This window comes from Gigantopelta aegis, chromosome 9, assembly GCF_016097555.1.
Source record: "Gigantopelta aegis isolate Gae_Host chromosome 9, Gae_host_genome, whole genome shotgun sequence".
Taxonomy (NCBI): Eukaryota; Metazoa; Mollusca; class Gastropoda; order Neomphalida; family Peltospiridae; genus Gigantopelta; species Gigantopelta aegis.
Genome location: NC_054707.1, coordinates 60,167,477 through 60,174,827, shown reverse-complemented (window position 1 = coordinate 60,174,827; position 7,351 = coordinate 60,167,477). Strand labels below are relative to the sequence as shown.

General features: G+C 40.2%; 1 protein-coding gene across 1 annotated transcript in view; it reads left to right on the top strand.

The window, feature by feature from the left end:
• The window catches only part of LOC121380403, a 35,775-nt gene extending 31,694 nt beyond the window's left edge, over positions 1–4,081 (top strand). The window contains exon 4 of the mRNA XM_041509197.1: positions 3,637–4,081. The gene's annotated coding sequence lies outside the window, so the exon portion shown is untranslated. The remainder of the gene's footprint in view (positions 1–3,636) is intronic.
• The last annotated feature ends 3,270 nt before the right edge of the window (positions 4,082–7,351 follow it).

The following is a 7,351-nucleotide window of genomic DNA, read 5'->3' as shown; positions in this document are numbered from 1 at the left end:
ACCAGGAACACCTCGGTTGTACGTAAATGGATAATCTAAACAATAAAATATGAGTAATGTTTGATTTCAGTGATCATAAATGTGAAAAACATGCCATATAGTCTTAGCGTGGATGGGGGTGGGGTGTCACCTGGAAGGGGAATTTATATGGGTAGTATTTGTATTGTAGCTGACACCCTCCAGATATAGGATGTGCCAGTTGATCGTGTCAACTAAGGAGCAACATTGCATTTTAACCTCTTTTAGTGGGCTACTCCCACTCATTTAATGTCTTACTTTTTGAATGACACAAAAAATATTACTTCCAAGAATATCTTCTTCACGCTTTCTTTTCCGATTTTTCTTTCCTGACACAATCTAAGATAAAATAAACAAAGTGAAAGCATGCCAATTTGATTAATATTTAAAATGATGCTGTACAGTTGCTATCTCAACATTTTCAGTATTACATACACAGGTAGGTTTTCAAACATATATGTATTTTGTCGTATATACAGACCTGACCAGGAAATGTTAATATGTTGACAAAGTGTTTATAATTTTGATATCACATAACTTGAAACGTGACTTTTGAAAGAAATCTAAAATTTAAGGGGTCGGGTTTCTTTTCTAGTGTGTTTGCATTTAAAAAATGCATGACAGTGATGAAGATTTATAAATGGGCACCACTTATGTGATGTCAAACTTTACCTAAAATGAACTACAGACAATGCATGTGCATGAACATTACACAAATGGCATATTTTAGCCGGTTCTCATATGGGTATGCATAAACATGATTACGTCAAAACACGTTGCATTGCGATGTATACCTTCAAAACAGACATGCATTTTACTGTGGACACAGTGGCCTAACTAAACATATTAATATATCGACAACAAATATACTCTTCAAAAAAAGAAACGCAAAAGGGTACAAATGGGTTATAACTCCGATTTTATGTTTCCTACCGGTTCATGCTTTGTGAATATAAGGTCATTGCATGTCCCAAACACATTCCCACGGTTACATTCGATAAAACGCTACTACTGTACAATAAAGTTCCAAAATGTGAATATTCGCAAAAACGCAGCCACCTGCAAACCATGTCACCACTGCACGTGCGTTGTCTGCACGTGCAACATGAACACCGACAGTATAAAAGTGCAGGGTGTTCGCTTACCTGGCCTCTGTATCTGGCCGACAGTTGACAATCCAGGACATGTCACGTCTCAGTGAACCGCAGAGAAACAATGCCATCGGCCGACTAGACGCAGGCGAATCCAGAACGGCCGTTGCCAGGGCATTCCATGTGTCCCCAAGCACCATCTCCAGACTGTGGGACCGTTACCAGCAACATGGATCAACACGTGACCTCCCTAGATCCGGTCGACCACGGGTCACTACCCCCGGGCAGGACCGCTACATCCGGGTACGCCACCTTCGGGAACGATTGACTACTGCCACCTCCACAGCCGCAGCAATACCAGGTTTGCGCAGGATATCCGACCAGACCGTACGGAACCGCCTACGTGAGGTAGGAATTCGTGCCAGACATCCAGTTCGAGGTGTCATCTTAACACCACAACACCGTCGACCCCGACTGCAGTGGTGCCAGATTCATGGACAATGGCCTCAACTGCGATGGAGACAGGTGTGGTTCAGTGACGAGTCCCGATTTCTGCTCCGACGTCATGATGGAAGATGTCGCGTGTATAGGCGTCGTGGTGAACGTTATGCGGCAAACTGCATGCAAGAAGTGGACAGATTCGGCGGGGGTAGTGTCATGGTGTGGGCAGCCATCTCACACACTGGCAGAACTGACCTGGTCCACGTGCAGGGCAACCTGAATGCACAGGGCTACATTGACCAGATCCTCCGGCCACACATCGTTCCAGTTATGGCCAACGCCAACGCAGTGTTCCAACATGACAACGCCAGGCCTCACACAGCACGTCTCACAACGGCTTTCCTACAGAACAACAACATTAATGTCCTTCCTTGGCCATCGATATCACCGGATTTGAACCCAATTGAGCATCTATGGGACGAGTTGGACCGACGCCTCCGACAGCGACAACCACAGCCCCAGACCCTGCCCGAGCTGGCAGCAGCCTTGCAGGCCGAGTGGGCCACCATCCCCCGGGACGTCATCCGTACTCTGGTTGCTTCAATGGGCAGGCGGTGCCAGGCAGTTGTCAACACACGCGGAGGCCACACCCGGTATTGACTCCAGATGACCTTGACCTTGGTGGTGTGTCCTATCACTTACTCACAATGGACTAGAGTGAATTGTGAACAATCCTGCAACATTTGGTAATTATCGGACTCACCATTCAATAATTAAATCAATTCTCCAAATGTTACGACAATGTGGTTTTGCGTTTCTTCTTTTGAAGAGTATACATAATTTTAATATCACATAATTTGAAACGTGACTTTTTGAAGAAATCTGTTTGAAATGTAAGGGGTAGGGTTTCTTTTCTAATGTGTTTGTACTTAACGAATACATTATGGGTCAAGTGTTTATACTCACTGGAAAGCTATTGCATGTAGCTATCTAAGGATACAATAACCGTGGCTATAGCTTAACTGAGCATATTTTTAGTGTGTCTAGACACATTGATTGGGGACCGTCTAAAAATACACTTGCCAATCAGGAACCACCGGTATGGGCCACGGAAAGAAAATACCAATTAACCAAGAAAACACTCCGATTATTATTTCAGTACGTGGGTTAATTTATGGACAAAACATAATACAGTTATTTCAACACTTTGACAATGGTGGTTTATTTCTTATTGAAAAATAATATATACTTATTGCTGGCTTACTTGGATGGATATTATTACAGAACATTGCGATGCAACCGCAAAAATCAGGTACGTTTCTTCAGTTCTATGACTAATTCCTGACGTGACACGTTAAGTATTACGTAACCAATGGCTCGCCAGAGGGCGTATTCACTGGGATGGTACAAAATGGCTGTGCCCATTATATATAATAGACGTCACATTTAACCGTTTTATTATTTAACTGTATGATTATACTTGTTGATATTAAGCAATAATGTGCATTATCTATTGTTGAATATGCATACCAGTCCAAAAGCCTTGCGCGAGTATCACTTAACGCCAGTTAAGATTCAGGCATGCTGTGGATATACACCTCAACCTTTCAGGCTATCTATTCAGATCAGGTTAGTTGTTAATGGTTACTAGTAGTCAGAGAAGATGGTTTTGTGATCTTAGATCTCCCTATTAAGTTGTTGTAACTCACTCGCCTGTACCGGAATGCGAACCCAGTACTTACCAGACTTAAAACCATTAGCTTAACGTCTAAGCCATCGAAGTCAGTATATCAGACTGAATGTGTGATGATATTGATTGTTACTATTTTAATGAAAATCAACTAAGTGTGGACTCTATGTTTGAGATTATAATAAAACCTACTGCATGCCGTACAATAATAAATAATAAATCAGTCTCTGGACTAGACTATTGCCATGATTGCTGCAGTGCGATATTGGATAATGGATGTCGGGTTGTATACATTTGATGAAATGTTGTGTTACTTTAAATATTTTATTGGTGAGTAAAAAATAACAATCCAATATTTAAAGTGCTTTACATGTATAACTATTTTTTTTTTTGTAGACGAACTTCAACGAATATTCATTTTTCTTTCTACGAATCTTGGTAATGAATGGCAGATGCTGGCGTTCAATTTGGGATTAGAAAAGAAAGACACTGACAAGTGCGAATGTGGACATGAAAAGAATCTGGAACTGAAGATACACAGCATGCTGTCCTGCTGGAGGTCCAAGATGGGAAAACGGGCAACCAAAGATGAACTACTTCGTGGATTAAGAGTGTCTGAGCTAAACAGTATTGCCGATGACTTGGAAAACCTTTTTCCCGATGGTTTATAAAGTTGCCGGCATTGTACAACCTCATCCCACTCCCACCCCACGTCTGGCACGCCGTGTATGCAAGCACAATGCAGGCAGCCTCGTCTTTTAGCACTAATAAAGCTGGTCTGACCCATGGCACTAGCGATCGCTAATCTAAGGTCGACGACAGTCACTTTGCGCACCCTTGTTTTGACTTCGTACACAATAAATATAACACATACAACGGTAATTTTTGTATATGATATATTTGACAAAAGGTACTTTTTATTAGTCCCCTCCCTGCTTTTTTCTTCAGAAGGCTTTGAGATATTGAGCTGAAATTTTGCTCCATCATGTACCATTACATGTAAAGTTTGACTTTCATGACGATTTACTAATTTTTGACGGAATAATGGCCCTTGAACTTAGGAGATGTGAAAAGTTGCTTTTCCGGACTTTGTTTCAGAAGACCTTTAGATATTTAGTTTTGTGTATATGTTTATCACATACTGTTACAGATCAAGTTTGACTTTCATGATGATTTAAGTGTGAGGGGTGGTAGTATTTATATCCGTGGCATTTATGTTGATTGTTACGCTGCAGGTAGGAGTTTTAGTCACATATGTTACTATTGTCGTCTATGGGATTTGATTTGGTAGTATACACCCTATATAGCTTTACAGATCACGTTGAAGTTACATGGTGATTTACCCACTTTTCAGAGTTACGGCCCTTGAATTTAGGAGATACAAAAAAAAATTGGGCCCGGTAGGGGACATGTATTATTTTAACAGTACTCTCAAAATGCTTGTTGTTTCATCTTTTAAAACTTAGAATATATATTTTGTCCAGAATTATGAAAAATGAAAACATACCGACCTGTAAACAGTGCTGTCTGCTTGTTATATAATTTTGACAGGGGTTAACAGGGTACCCACAGAATTTTCATATTTTCCCTGAATTTTCCCTGTTGTAAAAGATGTTTCCCTGTCTCCTATCCATGATTTTTTTTATTGTATACAAGGGCCTTCTGCTACCCCCAATAGCCGCGCCTTCACCTCCAAATACCATAATCAACATATTGTGACAATAGATATATATGTGTGTACATTTCAACTCATTATTTTTTCCTCCAGTGTTCCAGTTACTTTAAAAACGGAGAACAGAATAGAATAGAATAGATGTTTAACGACACCCCAGCACAAAAAAGACATCGGCTATTGGGTGTCAAACTATGGTAAATGCAAACATTAAGCAAACGTACTAGGGTGACACTCAACAGCGCTGTACGAAGAACGTTCGGTTGAGGATACGGTCTTTCGTTAAAACCGGTTTGATCTTGACAACGTATTATCGACAATCGTACCTTCATATTTCAGAATTAATATTTTATAAAGTGTTAGTAGAACTTTCAAAGTTTAGTTTGTATACTAGTAACACATTGATCATGTTTATATTTTTAAAATAAAATATACTAACGTAGACAATGAATCTTTTCATTTCTTAATTTTACGTGTGTTAAAATCGACAAATTGAAATAAATATTCTTTCATTTGGAAAGGGTAAAGTAAAACGACATCAATGTTAAAGCATATTGATTTAAGAGGAAACGGGTGCATATGCAGGGGGCGGGTATTGGGCGTTGAAACCCTTACCTGCCCAAGCTAAAATTAAAAAAAAAATTGAAATATACCGCCCATATATAAACTTCGCTCAACACAGTCTATAACCCCAACCCCGCTGAAATCCCTGCACATGCGCCTTTTGATTATTTTTCATTTTTTATCTAGGGATCGTTTATATGTACCATCCCACAGACAGGATATCACATACCACGGGCTTTGATATACCAGTCATGGCGCACTGGCTGGAACGAGCCCGCCGGTTGGGATTTATTCTAGACCCGACCGCGCATTATCACCCCCCCCCCCCCCACCTTTTTAGGTCTAAGTCATGAATAGAAATAGCATATAGTCTTGATAAATGTAGATCGAACACAACACTCTCTTCCTCTACCCCTGAGCGTTACGTAATTATTAACACCCCCTTACATGTAACGCATATGCCAACCGCTGGCCACTGTCAAAATTTCAAGGCAAATTCCCCACCGACCCCTGGAAAGGTGTTGTACCATACCTCTGGATATAAATATGTTTTGGCGATATGAGACGACCCCTTAATCAAGACAGTTAAATTTGTTCAAAATCACGTGAGAAGCTCAGCGACTGCGCAAATCAAGTAAAGTCTCAGTTCTACTGGCGTTCCGCTAAATGAAGAAAATCAAAGCTGGCCATTGAGTTTGTAGTTGACCTAGATAATGTAGATAAGCGAGCATTGCGAAACTATAGCGATGTGGTGGACCTTTCATGTACCAAACAGAACTGGATCATCTATCCTAAATGCTTAAATAATAAAACTATTCCAGGGAATGTAGTTTTAACTGAAACTGACAACAGGCTGTCGTCTGTGCTTTGCCGAGCTATGGCGGCACAGGCGACGAATCGAGCGTATACTTTTAACGATCTCCGTTCATAACGAACACACACGAGTTTTTTTAAAAGTGCATTTGAGCTTGTATTTCATATTTGTAGCCTACATGATGTTATAATATGGTAACCAGAGAATGTAACTTTAAAACACAAACAATAGACAGTTTTTAATATAGGATACAGAGCTTGCTGGTCAAATCGGTACAGGTATTTACCTCGATTCTTTCACAGTGGTATTATCCAGTAATTCATAAAGTGAATGTATCTGACATGTTTTTTTGTTGTTGGGGGGGGGGGGGGATCAAATTTGGAATTCGTTGAAAGTAACAACTGAAACACATACGGAAATAAGTGCTATCATTGAGAGAATGAAATGAAAGCACGCTACAGATTTACTAAATAGAAAATAACAACCATCGTGGTAAATTATCATTATATATATATATATATATATATATATAGGCGGTGTTTTAAAATTGGTCATCTCGACAGTTGAGGCGATTTAAAAATTACCCCATAATATAAAAACGTCGCACATTATAAACAACAAACAAGAAAAAACAACAAACAAACATATAACACCACCATCAACAGCAACAATAACAGTAAAACATTTGTATGTGTATTTATGCCCAAATGACATATGACATTCAGTTGGCACCAAACACTCCCTGGGACATTGTCGAAGTATTTCTATAGCTATATTTTTTAAATATATGATTCATTCTTTGAATCTCTATCTAGTACCTCACTCCAGAGGAGATCCATTACTAGACATCTCATCTCTCTTGCACCGCCACAACGAGGTCTGCCACTCCCAGACTAGTTTACTAAATCAAACGTAGCACCGGACAGCTCATTAGAATAAGTACAGCAGGGACATAGGCTAGGGGGGTTCGGACGACCCCCCCCCCCCCCCCCCCCGCTGAAGCAAATGGTCCGCTTTCAGAACTAAAACATAATACATATGGAGTTTCTGGTGGTGCAAAA